The sequence below is a fragment of the Limulus polyphemus genome, unplaced genomic scaffold, assembly GCF_000517525.1.
Source record: "Limulus polyphemus unplaced genomic scaffold, Limulus_polyphemus-2.1.2 Scaffold259, whole genome shotgun sequence".
NCBI lineage: Eukaryota > Metazoa > Arthropoda > Merostomata > Xiphosura > Limulidae > Limulus > Limulus polyphemus.
In genome coordinates, this window is record NW_013665869.1 from 23,648 (window position 1) to 44,548 (window position 20,901).

The 20,901-nt window shown below is 33.0% G+C and overlaps 1 long non-coding RNA gene across 2 annotated transcripts in view; it reads right to left on the reverse strand.

Annotated features, from left to right (window-relative positions):
* LOC111085166 overlaps positions 1 to 20,901 on the reverse strand; it is a 56,315-nt gene that overhangs the window by 14,981 nt on the left and 20,433 nt on the right. The window contains exons 2-3 of one of the 2 annotated variants that reach the window (XR_002610003.1): positions 10,006 to 10,063; positions 5,997 to 6,069 (exon numbers count right to left, since the gene is read on the reverse strand). This is a non-coding gene — a long non-coding RNA (uncharacterized LOC111085166). Of the gene's footprint in view, positions 1 to 5,996; positions 6,070 to 10,005; positions 10,064 to 20,901 lie in introns of those variants that run through there. The other variant, XR_002610004.1, reaches the window with a different exon arrangement.

Consider the following 20,901-nt stretch of genomic DNA (forward strand, 5'->3'; position numbering starts at 1 on the left):
GTAAGCTAAGAAAGAACCTACAGAATATATATATATATATATATATGTGTGTGTGTGTGTGTGTGTGTGTGCACCTCATAGAAAAAACGTTGTCACATACTTTTTTAACTTTCGAATTATTAAATCTTCACTTTTTTTGGAAAAGGTACGTTGAACCGAGTGGTTGGGCGGTAGCTAAAATTTACATACTAAGTGTGGATGATAACCATAATCATAATTATTAATAATCTATTTTAACATATTGTTACGTCTCTGGTCGTTAGTTAATTTTCCGTAAAAATTATTTTCGAAGAAACTTTAGCGATACAAGTCCTGTCTTAAATAAAACTAGTTTATTCTTTCTCAATACAACTTTGAAATTCACTTAATTTCCACAGTCACGTTATAATTTAAACAAACGCTATAATTCACAACGAACGAACGGTTCACGCGCTTGACTCAGTTGTCGTCTCTATCTCTGTTTGCAATTCAATTACATTGTTGCCGTCAGTTCTTGGCGGTCTTATATACATGAATATCGCATATCTAGTAAACACTCCAGCATTCACGAACCTTCGAGAATATGACGTGTTACTAGCATCACGTGACCCCCGCTGTCGTAACAATATATATACCTATATACAGCGCATTATATTCAATACACATTTTGTCCTTGGACGTTATTCCCTTAGCTATGATGTTATTCTAAGTTTCTTAGTATTTTATGCTATAAGAAAAAAGTAATCATAATTACCTTGGCATCTAACGCTACACAGTCGGTACAAAAGACAAAAATTTAGAACAAACACTTTGGAAAATAAATAAATAAACGTAATCTTCTAATCAAACATATCAGTATATAACTTTGTTAGTTGCATAATAAATATTTTTAACAAGTCTTATAATAAGTACATCATGTTGTTGTTAGTAATACTCTATTTTCGTTATAAATGAAGCTAAAGTGTTCATATATGTACTTATTATGTAAGAGATAATAACAAAAGAAACATTTAACTAATTCAAGTATAATTAATGTTAAGCTGTTGAAACTTTTCTTACAGTAAAATATCAGGATTAATCAACAAATAAATCTTAACCAAAGACAATAGTGAAGACTTCAAGAGCACAAAATATATTTCTTTGCTAATATTAACAAGATACAATGGTGAAGATCTTTACAACACAAGATATATTTCTTTGCTAATATTAACAAGATACAGTAGTGAAGACCTTTACAACACAAGATATATTTCTTTGCTAATATTAACAAGATACAGCAGTGAAGACCTTTAAAACACAAGATATATTTTCTTTGCTAATATTAACAAGATACAATAGTGAAGACCTTTACAATACAAGAGATATTTCTTTGCTAATATTAACAAGATACAGTAGTGAAGACCTTTACAACACAAGATATATTTTCTCTGCTAATATTAACAAAAGACAGTAGTGAAGAGGATATTTCTCTGCTAATATTAACAAGATACAATGATGAAGACCTTTACAACACAAGATATATTTTCTTTGCTAATATTAACAAGAGACAGCAGTGAAGACCTTTACAACACAAGATATATTTTCTCTGCTAATATTAACAAAAGACAGTAGTGAAGACCTTTACAACACAAGATATATTTTCTTTGCTAATATTAACAATATACAGTGGTGAAGACCTTTACAACACAAAAGATATTTCGTTGCTAATATTAACAAGAGACAGTAGTGAAGACCTTTACAACACAAGATATATTTTCTTTGCTAATATTAACAAGATACAGTGGTGAAGACCTTTACAACACAATAGATATTTCTTTGCTAATCTTAACAAGAGACAGTAGTGAAGACTGGTAGAAAAAGCACAATAGATCTGTCTTTGTTAGTCTGAACAAGAGAAAGTGGTGAAGACATCCACAACACGAGATCTCTCTTTTCTAATTTTAACAACAGACAGTAGTGAAGACCTCTAGAACACAATACAGGAAGTGTTAATCATTTCTAGTACGAAAAAACTAAATACGTTGTGCGAGATCGTCACAAGAAATGAAATTGAAACATATACAAGCACAGCTTACTCTTTGCTGTGAACAGCTGTAAGTTACTGCTTAGTGCTTAACTTAAATACGGGAGCTTGTCTAACTGTATTTGTCACGCGCCACCTTCTGGATATAGTGACAACGTTAGATCGTTATAGTGTTATTTTTCCCATGTGTTTTCGACCAGCTGGTGAAATATATAGTATTAAATGATACAGAATATGCTACAGCTGGTCTTAAACTGTGCCCCTTTCTAACACTCACCCCACTTCCTTCCTGGTAGATATCCCTGAGGGGAAGCATTTGAAAACGACAGATTTAATTCATTATCCAGGTGTGTTAAATATAACTGTATATTATTTGACAGATTTAATTAATTATCCAGGTGTGTTAAATACAATTGTATATTATTTGAAAATTTTAATTCATTATCCGGGTGTGTTAAATACAATTGTATATTATTTGACAAATTTAATTCATTATCCGGGTGTGTTAAATATAATTGAATATTATTTGACAGATTTAATTCATTATCCAGGTGTGTTAAATATAATTGTATATTATTTGACAGATTTAATTCATTATCCAGGTGTGTTAAATACAATTGTATATTATTTGACAAATTTAATTCATTATCCAGGTGTGTTAAATATAATTGTATATTATTTGACAGATTTAATTCATTATTCAGGTGTGTTAAATATAATTGTATATTATTTGAGAGATTTAATTCATTATCCAGGTGTGTTAAATACAATTGTATATTATTTGACAAATTTAATTCATTATCCAGGTGTGTTAAATATAATTGTATATTATTTGACAAATTTAATTCATTATCCAGGTGTGTTAAATATAATTGTATATTATTTGACAGATTTAATTCATTATCCAGATGTGTTAAATACAATTGTATATTATTTTAATATCTTCGGTAGCACTTATTCTTCTGTCATTTGTTTATTCCTTTAATTTAATTTCATATGTATACTGTAGTTCAACAAAATATTTGTTTGTTTGTTTGCAGTTAAGCACAAAGCTACACAATGGGCTATTTGTATTGTGCCCACCAAGGGTATCAAAGCCCGGATTTTATAGCGTTGTAAGCCTTCAGGCTTACCGTTGTTCCACTGGGGTGTGGTCAAATAAATAAGCTTTTGATTTCCAAAATAGAAAAATAAAACATATTTTTAAAATGTTTTCAGTTATTAAAATTATTTAACAGTACTAAACATTTAAAAGTCGTTTATTGTCAGATATACAGAGTATAACACCTATGGCTGCAACGTATTACCAAGGTAACCTGGTATCATCAGGTAATTGTTGTACCTGATGTGCCAGGTTAACCTGATGAAATGTTGTAACCATAGATATCACACCCTGCATATCCGACAACAAACAAGTTTTCATTTTACATAGCAGGGTACTTCCTTTAATCATTATATGAGCTCTTGTACAAGTCCGCACTATCGCATGTAAGATATAAATTCAGATCGAAAATGTCTTAATTCTTCAAGACTTGAATACGTTTATAGACAGAACTATTTGTTCTAAATCAGTATTTTAGCCTTTCAATTCAGCAAAAGGTGATTTACAATATAACATACCGTACTTTCACCCAAATGAAGGTGGAGGTCTTTCTTTCAATATGTACAAATCACACCTTTCACAAGAATCACCATTCTATAAAAGGTATCTCCTAAAGCATATGGGTGGGAGCGTACTGTTGGCTGGGAGGGAGGGGAGACTTTTGGCCAGAGATCCCAAAAATAACGAAGGAAGAAACAGAAGAGTTGGAGACGACGATAATCTAACAAAACTCTCACTTTGGTTTCAAAGTTTTTTTTTACTCTCTCATTTACTCACTTCTTAGAAGCTATTTTTTTTTTTCATTTAAAAAATATTACATACAGATAAAAAAAATATTGATTTTGCTGTTATCACTTGCGAAAATTATTTTAATTGTGAAGGGGAGAGCAACAGAAACTTTGCTCAGAAAATCATATTCATAATACATTACCACTTTTTATTCCGTACAATGTCTTTCAAACTGTGTCATAGTCCTTCTCCCAACCTCTGGATTTATGTAATGTTTACACCTTTCTCTTTAGGAAGTTATCTATAATGCCAAAGGATCATACATCTCATGGCCCTCCAAAGTATCTAACCATTAGATCATTAATACTTCTTTAGAACTATTCACCAAATATTTGAATAAATCATCCTCTATAACTTCTAAAAAAAAATAATGTTTTAAAGTGTAAGATTCTAGCCTATTCTTGAAGATTTTTCCAAAACCCTAAGGATTATACTCTTCCTGTTCTTTTGAGAGGAATCATTGGGGATGTGTATATCTCTTCTTACTCACTAGATAGAGAATTTCTAAATATAAGGGTTGGTCCCTTGTATCTATCAAAACTGCCTCTTAATTCTGATTAAGCTCCATTCCGTTCTTCTGTTTTAGGAAACATTTTCAAAAATAATTTATATTTCCTCCCCTAGATTGTGCTGTTGTTCAGTATCCATTTTTCCTAATTTTGAGCTCATGATGTCAGAAAAACACATAGGTTCAAGAAGTGATAATATAAAACGATAAAAACCGTATAATTCGAGCACTTTCGAAAGGTGGACCTTTCTTTTTCAGGGGCAGACTAATTTTGAGTCGCGGGTTTGAATCCCATCATCGAATATACTCGCCCTTTTAGCCTTGGGGGTGTTATAATGTGAAGGTCAATCCCACTTTTCATTTGTAAAAGAGTAACCTAAGAGTTGGCGGGGATGGTATTGACTAGCTGCTTTTATCTAGTCTTTATGAAGAAAATGTGTCTGTTGACATTTGAACTCCTACCTGTAAAAGAGTGTACTCTTACTGAGTTGATTTCAATAATACTGTATAAATTATATTTTTATTGAATGTTAGTTGCGTGCCTTTACTTTTCACTAAAGATGAACAAACGAGAATAAACCTATAAATATATGTACAATTGAAAGTAAATAAATTAAATTCTATAACAACGTACGAATATGTTTATTTTGAAAGTTTCTGTAACATGCATAAAAACAATAACGCTGATAAAAAAAGATCTAATTATTTTTCAAACTCAAGCCATCACTGTATACATACATAGGATATGTAAAACAACTCTTGAGATACAAAGTTTATTTCGGATGATGAAACAACATGACAGTGCAGAATTTAAACTAGCTGATTATGCCATACTTACACAATGCGGCAAAGCAAAAAACAAACAATTTATTGAAATATGTTTTAATTACAGCATGTGAGCTAAAAGGAGGACAGTAGGAGGAACTTGCTGTTTATAATGTCTTCCGTTTGAGTTAACTTTTCATACCCAAATTCATTCGGAAAGAATATAAAAATACTGTGTAAAACCTTTTAACAATTTTGTCTAGAATGAAAGTTGACGTGCGTTAATTGTGATAAAAATTCGACCTAGATATTTCTGAAACGAAGTGGTTGAAAAGCATCATTTAATAAATTGGACATTTCCTCAAAATAATTCAATTACGTTAGCGATAGCTGTCTTCAAAATTCAAAGTTTTGATAAGGTATAATTGAGTTTTTATAATACGAAAAGCACTGAAATAAAATATTCTCAATAAAACATTCATTACACGTGCTTCCAGCAGTTATTACAACAATCAACTTTATTTTAGGGCTAATGGGGAGAATAAAAAACGATAAAATCACGAATGCACATGATTGTTAAAATGTATAATAAAAAGTAAATGAATCCCCGTCTGAAAAATAAACAAACTATATATATATTTTCATAAACTTTTAAGTGAAAATCGCTTTGGAAAAACATTAAATAACTTATAATTTTAGAAACAAGTAAAATAGAGATTCAAGCACAAAGTTTTTCAAATCTAAGAGCCCCAATGAGAAGCATATTTTCTATTTTTTTTTTTTTTGCAGAAAGGAAGTGGGATTTATATAACTAGTATTTGTTTACTAACTTTCAACGCTAAAATCCGGCGTTCAATTTCCCTTGGGGGGACAGACCTCATATAGCCATTGTGTGGTTTTGAGCTAAAACAGAAATAATCTTTATAATTAGTTTATCTTGTGAACAATTTTTCTACATTAAAACATACATAAGCATGTTTAGCCAAGTAAATTTCAGGAGAATTAAGCTCCAATTTAATGTTTAGTCTTCTATTCAGTTGCCCACTCTTATACAAACAAGTACACAGGGTAATCTAGTTAATGTTTTAAATACAGTTTTTACATAAAAGTTTTCAACAGTAAAATACCAAGAAAACATATTACATTATTCTGTTTTCAAATATATTGGAAACATCTGGATATGTGTATTCTCAAATAAAAATAAATAACATTTAATAACCCACTCTCAAATTATCTGTATGCGTGGAAGATGTAAAAATGTTCATTTCGAAGATGATTAATTGTTCCCCAGTGGCTCAACAGTAAATCTGAGGACTCATACCGTTAAAAACTGGGTATCAATACTGATGGGCACAGCACAGAGAGTCCATTGTGTAGCTTCACAACAAATAAACAAACAGCAGGTAAAAGAAACCTAGCACTGATATATGAAGCATTGAAGGACTGATACTTTCTTTACATTATCTGCTCTAAAATGTTTCTCTAACAGAAATAAAGAAATAAATACTAACTTCCTCTTACGATATTTTGAATGTCTTTACTGAATTATGTTTTAACGTTTCCAACAATGTGTTAATATTTTTTACCCTCTTTTAAGAATATTGGATTGTTAAAACAGCATACAATAGTCATTCAAACACCTCAAGAACAACGTCAAAGCTAAACGCACACAGAAGTTTGATTTACCACACTGTATAAAAATAATCTCATTCATTATTTTGATTGCTAATATTACTCAACTTTTCTCGGTAACAAGCTTGAAAATTCAGCAAAACGGTTTTTATCATGGAAGAAATGGAAACGGTGCTTACTAATTGCATAGCTAACAACTACAGATAATATGTTGATATTCCTAAAAAATCCAGTTATTTACACAATTTTGCAAACGGGTATTTGTATCACTGCGAACATATAAAGATTGTTCAGAAAAAAACGGACTTTTCTTTCTCATTCACTGAATATCAGTGTGTCACCGTCGTATCATAACTCCACAATCCGATAACATCTTAATATAGATGTACAGCCTAAACGTTTAAATTCTTAGTGCCTCTATTTCTCAAGATATAGTAGTATCTTATTATTACTAGAACTGTGTTTTCCATTTCGTCCTTATTTTCGTTCTCTTTCTATGAGGGTTAACAAGTTTTACTTAGAATTCCGTGGTTTCATTAGTGTGGAACCTGCTTTTGTTTTTCTCCGGAATTGGCCTTTGGCCCCCTCACCAATGAATACGTTTTTCTAGAAACTCTAGTCAGGCCAGTGTGTATATTTTGACAGTTTTTTTTCTTTATATTCAAGCAGTGAATTCAGTTATCTCAGTTTCCATTAAATTAGTTAGTACATTTCACTTTAATTTTATATGATAATACCTAGCATTTTTTAACATCTTGCTAGATGATGTTGAGTGTGTAATAACAATTTTGTTTTTGTTATACATCTGGTGGGGTCTAGTCCATTCGTCACATACAATTCTCAGTTCGTTCATGTCAACCGAATCCTCAAAATCTTGATTATTTGTGAGCTTCTCAAATTTATTTGCTACTTATGCAAATATTCTTATCCAAGATTACTAAATGTGTGCCCCCCAGTGGCACAGCGGTATGTCTGCAGACTTACAACGCTAGAAACCGAGTTTCAATACCCGTGGTGGGCAGAGCACAGATAGCCCATTGTGTAGCTTTGTGCATAACTACAAACAAACTAAATGCGTAAACTGCATTATATTAAACAACCAAATATCCTCCCGCTTCTAGAAGCATAATACGTTATGTGTTTCCATGTTAGATGGCGTGCAATACAATTACAAAATGTCAAATGCGAGTAACATTGTGATGAAGAGTATAATGTAATCATATACTTAATGAAGAAAGGTGGCAAGGCTGTGTATATGTGGCACTGATCAAGTTTTCTCATGATGTATGTAATGAACAATTCAGCGTTAAAATATTTTACATTTGCCAGCAATATTATAATGTCAAGTCCCACACTGTCCGTCACACAACGTCACTGATTAAGAGATTCAGATGGAAAGTTCTTCATTCCGTATATAGTCCTCACCAATTGCACTTTGTAATTTCACTTTGTTTGGTCTTCTCTAGGATGATCTACATAGATAACATTTCTAAACAGCTTATAATATTAGAGTACCTGTATACAACGTGACTCGTAACAACACCCCTAAATTTTATCGAACTGTTACCATGAAGGAAATGAAATGTACTGTAAGGAAACTAAGATGAAAAGTGCGTGATCTCTAGTTTCTCATATCGTCAACACAATTACTATATATTGTATTGTTTTTTTTCTGTTATGAACTTATACATATAGCACATAAGAATTAAATTATGTTTCTTGCTAAACATTTAAAGGGATTTATAACATACAACTCAAGTTCGAGGAATGTTAAGTGCATTTTTAAATTCACCGATAAACTTATGGCAATATATTATGAAAATTTCTTCAGAATATTGATAACATTTTGGAAATTATTTAACTACAATAACCAGTTATATTATACATTAACTACATTTCAACATTGCTTTTAATAGTAGAACAATATATTAAAAACATTGGACATTATTCTACATTACAGCTTTTAAATTACGTATGGATTATTGATTAAATGTTATGCTACTCGTTGAATATGCTACGTCAGGAATAATCAGTTGACGATTTCACTATACATTTTCCATGCTGTTTGTTTAGATTGGTGACATGCCCAATCTTTATTGGTCAAGAGTGATTAGTGAAGACTTGGAACATAGTTTATTACTTTCGGTATTATTCCAGTAGTTGACCAGCGTGGACAGATAGATTTAAAACAGTTAAAATATTTTATGCATTACCACTTTCTTTAGCCACAAATACGGTTAGGATCCATTTCTGTAGCCGTGTCAAAGTGCAGGAACATAAGTGCTTAGTAGTAACGTTTGTGATTCGTGTATACACGATAAGCTCTTGACGTCACAGAGATGCGCAAGCCGCTGTTTGAAGCTTTTTGAGAGACAAAACCGGCGAAATAAGAACGTGTTATGTTTCTGTGCGATTAACAAACTTGTGTGTGTGTGTGTGTGTGTGTGTCTATACGTTAAGTTGTAAGTCAAGGTCTTTTCCCAGAATTCCACGAAAACAATAAATAAAATATTTTAGAAATATTTAATTTTTACAATTAATTTCCTTCTTTAGATATAATAACATTTTTGTTTAGTCAAATAAACCATTCTCAGAACTAAGCTCGTGTAGGTAAACTCATCTATCTGTAGAAGATACTGTGCATCAAATCTGACGTAATCTCTATACGTAATGAATAGGTTTAAAGGAATTGTTGAGACAAGCAAGAGTTGCTTACTGTTAATTTATCTCACAACGAAATCATTCTTTCCAGCTTTAAACAATATGAGTATGTTACTTGTTTCTCTATTTTTACACATTCTTATGAATCGGGTATCTGACATTTCGAACTAAAATCATAAAGTAATTATACTGCATTATATGATAAGGGGTGTGTCAAACTTACAACAGCTCAGAACTATGGGTAGTAAAAAAGTAAACACAAGTTGATGCCATCTAAATTAGACCATTGCTTTGAATATATATATATATATATATACATATATATTCATATAAGCTAAATAAAAAAGTCTGAAATAGGTTATAACTTTTCAGGCTTCTTTATAAATTCTTTTTTTCTACGAAACGGTTCACAGATACGATTGGAAAATCTATCTATCAATTTTAATCATTAACTACACAAATAAAAATAATTCAATATTAAATCTAGGAAGCAATACAGGAAAGTAACATTTTTGGGGTTTCGAAAAAATCAACGATGACACTCACCTTTCCTACAGACTGCCCTGTTGACACACCTAACACAACCCTGGTGCTGCGTGTTGAACTAAACAGAAACAAAAATATAACAGTGAGAAAATAAGTTGAAACATTTAAGTAATCTCGTCGTGAAGAGGTCACGTACGACATTATCGCTAATATTTCAGGTCATTCTTTTATAAATATCTGCAATTCAATTGACTATATACGTCTGTGAACGATATATACCACGGAAATTACATTGTTTTACGTCACTAAATATAGAAAGAGAGCTTCTAATAGAACACTATAGTGTAACAACCTGAAACCACAATCAAACTCTCCTGAGCAATCACTACTACACGTAGAAGAGTCAACGCTTAAATGGTATAGGCGTGGGTGAGATTAGAGATATCATAACATAAAAGTAAATACAAATATTGTGAAACTATATCCTTGGAAATTGTATGGGGGGTCTACAGTCTCACGCACATTTCTTATGTGTGCGTGAACGAAAGTCGTGCACGTCACACACCTGGCTTCCATCTTCTCAGCACGTGCGAATATCTAGTGGTGCCACCTAGAAGAATATGCTTCCTGTAATGTTTATTCAACATTTGCACACTCTCAGTTCCTTGTACAAACAAAACTTTATATTTCACATCTTTCGCCAAACAACACAAAAACCACGGATCTATAGGTTTCATTAGACTTATCTTGTTACTTCAAGAAACCATGTTAAAAATTTAATTTGGAATGACCGCTTGCCCTGCGAAATATATTGTTAAGTGTAAAGCTGAAGAATGGGCTAGCTGTGCTATGGCAATTCAGGATCGAAACCTGAATTTTAGAGCTATAAACCTTTAAGCTTGCCGTTGTGCCATCTGGAGAGCTGAAAAATAAAAGGGACTCCAGCCCCAATAGCTCTGTAGTTTTGAGCTGTTATATTTAGCTGAAATTAACATAGTTTTGTAGTTTAAAATTGCCAAATTAGGGAATAAAACTTATCTTGGTTTTAATGTTGATAGATTAAAGATTAAAGTTTTATAGATTGTTGGAAGACACATTACTGAGATTAAACGCTGTTTCCTTATTTATAGAGAGACCTGATCCTAAACTAGTTGAAATTGTCCTACAATTACTCTGTGCAGTAAAAATTTAACCTGCCTCTAGCTGTTTATAATGTAGATACAGAGAAAATAACCCATTGAACAGGTACGATCGGAGAAAACCCTCTAATAATCTTTAGTCTTTATCTGTTGCTTCCTACAATCAGTTATATAGATCCATACAAATTCACAGTGGTTTGTTCTGATACATAGAAACAAACAATATTGTTATGTACGCATTTTATCCACACCTACCTCTGATCTTCTGAGACACAAGACCTACTTTTATAGTTATTTTTTGTTTGCTCTCGTCATGCCACGTCCCCAGAGGCTCAGCGGTAAATTTGGTGGTTTATAACGCTAAAAACCTGGTTTCGATACCTGTGATACGCAGAGCACAGATAACTCATTGTGTAGCTTTGTATTTAACGTTTAACAGCGAACAAACAAAATTTCCTCCCTGGCTTTGAACAACTGACCAGAGAGAAGGCAGCCAGTCAGCAGAACCCTATACCACCCACCATATAAGTTCCTTCTTCTTTTATATTGCTGGTAGACATAGTCTCGCCGATAAGTCTAAACTTGGTTTGAAATTTATAGATTTATATTTATTTGTGACAAACTCTATCCTGCCTTTTTATTAGATAGATATGGTTTTGTTATATACAAGTTTTTGCGTTTGTTTGTTATTAAGCACAAATCTACACAACGGACTATTTGCGCTGCACCCACTATGGGCAATGAAACTCGATTTGTAGAGAGTTACCGCTGAACCACTGGAAGCTCAATATATTAGGAAGCAAATAAACGTTAGGTGCAAGTCACATTTAGAAAAACGAAGAGGTCATTATGTGAGCCCTCTTCTCTTTTTTCTTTCTCTTTTAATTGTCCCTTTTTGAAGATATAACTTCAACTATAAGATTCTGTTTTATGAGTTAAAGTACACTTGCTAAACTATCTCCATTTTATAGGAGACACGTGATCACCTAGGAAACATATTCTTTTCAAACGCATTCTTATATTCATATATATATGTTTCTGGCGGATCCAGATTTTAAGCCATCTCTACCATAGTTTAAATCTGATCATTTCACCGGTTTACATTACATGGTCAGCTGTGTAATCAAGTGAAAGTCAAAAAAAAAAGAAAGAAAACAACGTAGCTCATTTCAAACTACCGTTTTCTTAAGTCCACGAACTGTTTAAAAATGACATATACTGTCGCCAGACATCGTATTTTTCAACAAAAAACACGCAGTAGTCCAGTTTAAAGCAAGAAACAGTTTTATACCATCAGATTACAATTCTCTGTCGGCAATAAAATGTCTCGATTCCAGCAATGAAATGGTTATGAGTAAAACACACAGTCAAGCGCTGATAAAAAATAGTGGCATTGTTTTCAAAACTCACCAACAATTAAAAAGGCTTCTCCAGTTTCAGTAATACTTGCTAAGACATTTTAAACTGTTCTCTCAGTAAGTCATCCAATATAAACCACCTATAAAAAAGAAACGTCCGTTACTACCTGCTTTTATTTATATCTGGATAAGTAGAACACATTTATCCCAGTTTCACAATATATTTAGAAATTGTTTAAATTTATAATTACTGACAGGGGTTTGTTTGTTTTGTTGAATTTCGCGCAAAGCTACTCGAGGGCTATTTGCTCTGGTCGTCCCTAATTTAAAAATTATAAATTGGAGGGAAGGTAGCTAGTCAACACCACACACTGCCAACTCATGAGTTACTCTTTGTCAACGAAAAGTTGGGTCAACACCATTATAACACCCACGACCAACAGATTGCGAATCGAGCACCCTGACAGATAGGAGTTCATATGGACTTAGTCGCTTTCTGAAACACATTTTTTCTAAGAATCTCAAACCACCTGCAATTACACTGAACTTAAGATAAAAATGACCAAATGACACCGACTTTCGTAGACAGTACCCAATTCTAAAGCAAAGTTTCCAGAAGGAAACCATCATTTTAATCAAGTATACCGCATTAGGCAAAGTTCAAATGTACGTTTTGTTAAGCACCTTTATTAAAAGTATTCTAACTAACAAGAAAATAAATTCTTATTGTTTCACCATTATATCTTACAGATATATTTACACACTATTTTTTTCCCAGATATCAATTTCTTAACACATTGAGGTGAATCTCAAACCGTGTGACGTCAGTAACTTTAGCTCCCGAAGTTGTTTTTTGTTTTTGTTTTATTTATGTTTCATACACTTTGGCAAAGTTACTATGGCAATCTACCACCGTCCCTAATTTTGAACTACTGACCAGAGGAAAGATAGCCAGTCAGTAGCACCCACTATCCTCGCTAAAGAATTGGATATCACTCTTATGACGCACACACAGTTTAAAGTGCAAGACGTGGTAATGCACGTATTCGAATCCGTTTCGCTAGCTCCGAAATCTAGAGCTCTATCACAGTTTTATTTTTAAATTCAAATTTCAACCTCTTTTTTGATGACATATAGCTAATTACTTTAACTTAAGTTGTTAAAGTATAAAAAGTGATGAAAGTATTATATTCGATGGAGTTACTAATGTCTTATTTGATTTAAAACTACATTACTCATAAAACGGCAAAGTTGAATTTGGTACAGGCATGACATATTCCATTTCATAGGTCACTCTAAAGAAAAATTACTACAACATAAGCTCAAAAAATGAGATACTTAAAAAAACAACCAAAGTTCTCTAATAACCAAACAATAAAGTGTATGAATAAAACAACGTAACTATCAAACACACACCTTTGCTTATGGCTTAAGTATAATGATAAAGTGTTGTTATTATAAAGATCTTGTCAAGTTGTACTGGACCAGAGTTGATAGTAACTAATATTAACCTACAGAACTAGGAGTAGGTAGGCTCAATATTATTGAGAGAGATGATAAAACTACAAAACGTTACTGGGATCAAAGGTTGAAATAACTTTAACAAGAAGTAGGGTCAATATTGTTATTCTAAGAAACTATTACAGAACTACTGGAACCATGTATTCAAATATTCAACAAGAAGCAGTGATAAGTTAAAACTACAAAACTCTGTTTTCATTATAGGTTCAGATATTGAGCTGAAAGCAGAGTTAAATCTGATAAGTTTATACTACAAAACTATGCTTTGATTGCAGGTTCAGATATTGAACTAGAAGCAAGATCAAGACTGTTAAGGCAAGAAATTAAAGTTTATGAACCGTACTGAAACACCGTAATAGTATTCCAACCACACTATATTCGCTATATCCATTACTGACGACGAGTCTCGCTCAATTCAGAGCTCTTAAGGCTGAATGGGATAAAAAAACACTATTTATATAATCCACTTGTTACAACAAGTATAATTAATTATAATCATGCTTCGCCAGCTTGTAAAAGGAGTACACACTATAGCAAAAACAAACAAAAAAACACGAACATAACACGAACAATGAACTCTGTAATGGAATTTTGTCCATTAATCCTGCAGCTTATGTCAGTTGACCTAAGCACATTTCACAAGAATTTTCCTAAATATAACAAATGAGACAACTTGAAGGCGTCCAAGTTTTCATTATGTCAAAACAGTCGTGTAACAGTGCCAACATAACGTAGTCGTGTTGAACATTGGACAGCTTCGGTCATCTTACGTGTGCTTATATTAAATAGTGTAACTTTTGGTAATTTAGTTATTTATTTTCTTAAATATTGCAAACATAAAACTGTTGCAAAAGACCATAAAATGTTTTATAGGAATATCGCTCTACCCCACTTCCCTGCTGTTACATTTTGAAGTTGCTGTTTTCTTTAGTAGTCAGAAGGCATACGTTGTTTGTAAGTTTTAAAGTATGCCTCTCCGCGGCTTTTCTTAAATTAGAGACCTAGTTTTTCAACTAGATTCGCTAAAGTATTTGCCAGGCCACATGTGAAATGCCAAGAACCGCAACATACGTTATAGCCAGTTGCTACATATTCTACTTCTTATGTTTATGAAAAATGTTTGTAACCTTGGAATGTAATATTTATATCCCAAAACCGTCAGTTTTCTAGTTGATGTAAGGGAACAAACTATATACCAGGTCTGGTTTCCCGTTGAGACGTTTGTGTGTGTTCTAGTTATATAATGTAACGGACTGTAGTCTTTGTTCTAATTATATAACGGACTGTATTCTTTGTTATAATTATATAACGGACTGTATTCTTTGTTCTAGTTATATAATATAACGGACTGTAGTCTTTGTTCTAATTATATAACGGACTGTATTCTTTGTTCTAATTATATAATATAACGAACTGTAGTCCTTGTTCTAATTATATAATATAGCGGACTGTATTCTTTGTTCTAGTTATATAATATAACGGACTGTAGTCCTTGTTCTAGTTATATAATATAACGGACTGTAGTCCTTATTCTAGTTATATAATATAGCGGACTGTATTCTTTGTTCTAGTTATATAATATAACGGACTGTAGTCCTTATTCTAGTTATATAATATAACGGACTGTAGTCTTTGTTCTAATTATGTAATATAACGCACTGCAGTCCTTGTTCTAATTATATAATATAATGGACTGTATTCTTTGTTCTAGTTATATTATATAACGGACTGTATTATTTGTTCTAATTATATAATATAACGCACTCTAGTCCTTGTTCTAATTATATAATATAACGGACTGTATTCTTTGTTTTAGCTATATAATATAACGGACTGTAGTCTTTGTTCTAATTATATAATATAACGGACTGTATTCTTTGTTCTAGTTATATAATATAACGGACTGTATTCTTTGTTCTAGTTATATAATATAGCGGACTGTATTCTTTGTTCTAGTTATACAATATAACCGACTGTATTCTTTGTTCTAGTTATATAATATAACAGACTGTATTCTTTGTTCTAGTTATATAATATAACAGACTGTAGTCCTTGTTCTAATTATATAATATAAAGCACTGTAGTCCTTGTTCTAATTATATAATATAACGCACTGTAGTCCTTGTTCTAATTATATAATATAACGGACTGTAGTCTTTGTTCAAGTTATATAACATAACGGACTTTGTTCTTTTGATTTCCCAAAATACTTACTTTTCTGGTCGTAAGAAGGATAGTTATTTACATTTCATATATTATGCTCCTGTCAGCCCCTCCCTCAGTGGTTCAGCGATAAGTCTCAAAACTTGTAACGCTAAAAACCGGGTTTCGATACCCGTGGTGGACACAGCACAAATAATCCATTGTACTTAAAAACAGTCTCAATTCAACGGCCTTTGAGTAGCTCTCCAATAGAAGGAAAAACAAGTAGAACAACTTACACTAAGCACTCATACATATAATGTGGTAAAAAATAAACGAAACAATATAAAAAAACGCGTAACGGAAAAAAAAACATAGTTTGCGCTAAAAGAATAAAATCGATGACATTAATTAGAAAAGAACTAACGATCAACGATAACAGAATTTCCAAGGATCCGGAGAAAAGCCTTCTACTGTAGCTATACTTTAATTTGCTCTTAGTGAAGGTCGCTCGCTTCTCATTAGATGCCTTAAGATCAAGTATATCGCAAAAATCACTCACTTAAAGCTGTATCTTTTCCAAATAAAACAAGTAGTATTTGTCAGAGCCGAAACGGTTTTATGTGGTATTAGGCCTAACTGATTGAAGTATAGTACCAAATAAAGTGCTTCTGATCATCACAGTGGCTCATATCAATCGAATGAAAAACAAAGGAAAGTAATTGGAAAGTTGTAAAGGAAAAACAAATCATAGTCTGATGATTCTGCAGAGTACATCCTATGCTTTGCTTACATGATGTATAAATTTAAGCAGCAACATCCATTGCGAGGCGAGCTCAACAAGAGATAAATCTCTGGTGGAAACTCATGAGTCATTCCACGAAATCTTTCTTCAGTGGCATGGAAAGTGTTTTCTTCTAATCAGTCGTCATTTATAATACGCGCAACAGTGTTGTTCCCTTGTGGTTACAGTTTTTCTTTGTCAAGTTCCGGGTTTATTGGTTTACTGAGATGTAATGGTGAGAAAGATTTACATTCCTTTTACTGATTGTACCTACTTTATGGTGATTTATATGAATTTGTTGTATGTTTTGAATAATTAATGTGAGATGTACTGAATGTGTAGATAAGTTAAGGTTACAAAAAAAACTAATTGTTATTTCCTAAACCTTTAAAAATGCATTGCGCTTAAGTTAAACTTTGTGCACATGACTCAAAACAAATGTTGTACACCACACACATGGAGGGAAGTTTGTCTGTTTATCTAAGTCTTTAGAAACGCTAAAAACCGGGTTTCGATACCCGTGGTAGGCACAACACAGATAGCTCATTGTGTAGCTTTGCTTAACACCAAAGCACGCAAATCTTTATACACGATTTGCATATACATATACCTGCTCACGTGAACCATTTAAACCTGGTAACTTATTCAGTATAGCTCAACAAATATTACCTGAACGTAACGTTACTGTAGAACTTTGCACAACTGAATGTGTAACTTAGTTAAGAATAAGTGAGGGTTTTATTATTACTAACCTGAAGTTGGATTTAACCTGGTTTAGTTCGACCTACCATCTAATTTGAATATTGTAAGCTTATTTTAACTTAACACTCGTTTTTCATCCCTAAAGTGAATAATATGGTTGCGAATTATAGCCCTACAGAAATCCCATTTCACCACATGCCTGTAAAGTCCTTTCATGCACCTCTGAAATAGTGTGTTTGTGTTTTTGGTCACTAAAATAGACCTAACCACTCACCATCTTTCATAGAAGCGTGTTATGATGAGAACTGTGTTTAGGTCAGTAAAATAGACCTAACCACTCACCATCTTTCATAGAAGCGTGTTATGATGAGAACTGTGTTTAGGTCAGTAAAATAGACCGCACCACTCACCATCTCTCACAGAAGCTTGTATGATGGGAACTGTGTTTAGGTCACTGAAATAGACCTCACCACTCACCATCTTTCACAGAAGCTTGTTATGATGAGAACTGCGTTTAGGTCACTAAAATGGACCTCACCATTCACCATCTTTCACAGAAACTTGTTATGATGGGAACTGTGTTTAGGTCACTAAAATAGACCTCACCACTCACCATCTTTCACAGAAACTTGTTATGATGGGAATTGTGTTTAGGTCACTAAAATAGACCTCACCACTCACCATCTTTCACAAAAGCTTGTTATGATAGGAACTGTGTTTAGGTCACTAAAATAGACCTCACCACTCACCATCTTTCACAGAAGCTTGTTATGTAGGAACTGTGTTTAGGTCACTAAAATAGACCTCACCACTCACCACCCTTCATTAAAACATATTACAATAGTTCGTAATCGTGGCTATCAGAGTAATTAGTTCTAAAGCAGAAATCGACATGAGCGTCTTTGTCATAACAGGGTGATTAACCATCAGGAGGGTTAAACCAGAATTTTGGTGGAAGTTAAAAAAGGAGGGTTATGTCCGTTCATGAGTATGCCTAACACGTGTATTTTTATTTAAGCTACATCAGAAATTTCAAGAAACATGAATTGACTACTAAGAAATATATATGTTTGTCGTTTAGCAAAAGAGCCATATACAATGGGCTATCTGTGCTGTGCCCGCCACGGGTATGAAAACCTGTATTTTTTTTTCTTTTTTGCGTTAGAGTCCTCTAGATTTACTGTTGAGGGCTATATAAATGGGTAGCATTTTCGTGCGTATTTTTCAAATAATTTGTCTTCATATTTCTATGCCTTTTCTATAAAGATAGAGATTTGTTGGTTTTTGTGTAAAGATAGTCGAGGACTGGCTGTCCCTACTTTTGAAATGATAGAGGGAAGTCAGCTAATTAACATTATTCATCGCCAACTCTTGGGCTGCTTTCTTCACCAACGATAGGGGATTTTGACTGTCACATTATAATACCTCCACAACTGAAAAGGCGAGTATGTTCGGGGAAGGGATTCGATCCCACGACTCGCAGGATTGCAAGTCGGGCGCTCTAACCATCAGATCATGCCAGGCCCGAGATGTATGCGAAGAATATTAAATAATTACGATGACACATTGTTCTCGATATTCTACGACTTTATAGATTTTTTTTTTCTGTTTTGCCTTTTATCAGTCAAGCACTAAAACAAAGTGAACAATCTTAGCCTAAATCTGTCTACAAAAAAAAAGAATAAGTAATTTATAAATGTTCTATCAATATAATTCTTGATTCCGTTCTGTTCATCAGATTCCCGCATTTCTCGAAAAACGTTTTGCATTATTTAAAACAACGCTATTTATAACTAATAGTAAAATGTTGATGTTGGTTTGTGAAGTACACATATTACTTTGCATCAGTTATCATCTGGATTATCAGGAGCTTCAAATGCTTTTAAATTATTTTCTATTGAGCTTGTATTTAATGCGCGCTTCATATTTTCCCCTGGATAGTCTATTTCTCTCTGGTGGTGTAGCGGTACGTCTGAAGGCTTTGTTTGCTTGTTTGTGGTTAAGCACAGAGCTACACAAAGGGCTATGTGTGCTCTGCCCACCATGAGCGTTGTAAGTCCGCAGGCATACCGCTGTGCCACTGAGGGAGGGGGGCACGTCTAAAGGCTTATAATGCTAAAAACCGGATTTAGAATTTAGATAACCGTGGTGGGCACAGCACAGTTAGCCCATTGTGTAGCTTTGTGCTTAACAACAAATAAACTAGTATTTCATCACAACCAACAATTCTGCATTACTATTATTTGTTATAAAAGACTTCACTAGAGGTCACATGTGATAAATTGTTAGCGTGTGTACAAGGTTTTGTTACTACTGATAAAATTATTTGTTCAATAAAATTCGTTGACTGGTTTTAAAACTAAAGAGGTCATTAAGACCTACAAATCTTACACTTAACTGTCTAATCTCACTATCTTAAACAAACATGCATGCATATGGATATGTTCTGTCGGTGTATTTTTTTAACCAACTCGTGAGTTATAAATTCGACCACCAGAAGGCCCGTCTGATAACTCTCAATCTTGCTTGCAAGATTTTATGATGCGTAAGTCATGTATACATAAACTGAAAAGTAGAGGGTGTAACTGAAGGAATATTATATAATACATAGAAATTTTGTGCGATGTTTTCTTTCGTTTTATTTTATTTTTTTATCGAACATAAGTATTAAAATAGAGTTAATAAAGACAGAGGTGACTGGAGAAAGAAAAGAGGATGTCCAGAAGAACAGACAGCAGATCGTAAACCACCTGTATGAATTCATGCACGTGCGTCTGACAGATGAATAGATTGAAGAGGCCACACACATACACCTTCATTTTCTTATCATTCTTAACGATAATAAGTATGTTTACTCAGGTAAAGAGTGTCACAGTAAACAAACACTTATGGTAAAGATCAAATGTAATATCGGATTATCCTAGTTCGCACAAATAATACCAATCTATAAAGACCAACCATTTGTGACGCTTTCAACGTAACTCTTACTCTTCTGTCAAAAGGTTAAGACAATCTGTATTTAGAAAAGCAGTGGAATATCATATGCATGAATTTATGTCTATATATATAAAAAAAGAGGAAGTTTGTTTATTTTGTTCGCTATAAGAAACCAAACGGTTGAACTTACAAATTTTAAAATAACTTCATAATAACCAGTTTTGTACAAGGAATGTAATGGTGCTATTTATTTTGTATTTGGTGTATTATTTAATGACGAAATTGACAATTAATGATTATTGCGCCATTTTGCACATAGAAAGCGTTATGGCGGGATACACTCAGATCGCCTTGCTGTCAATTCAGTATTTCC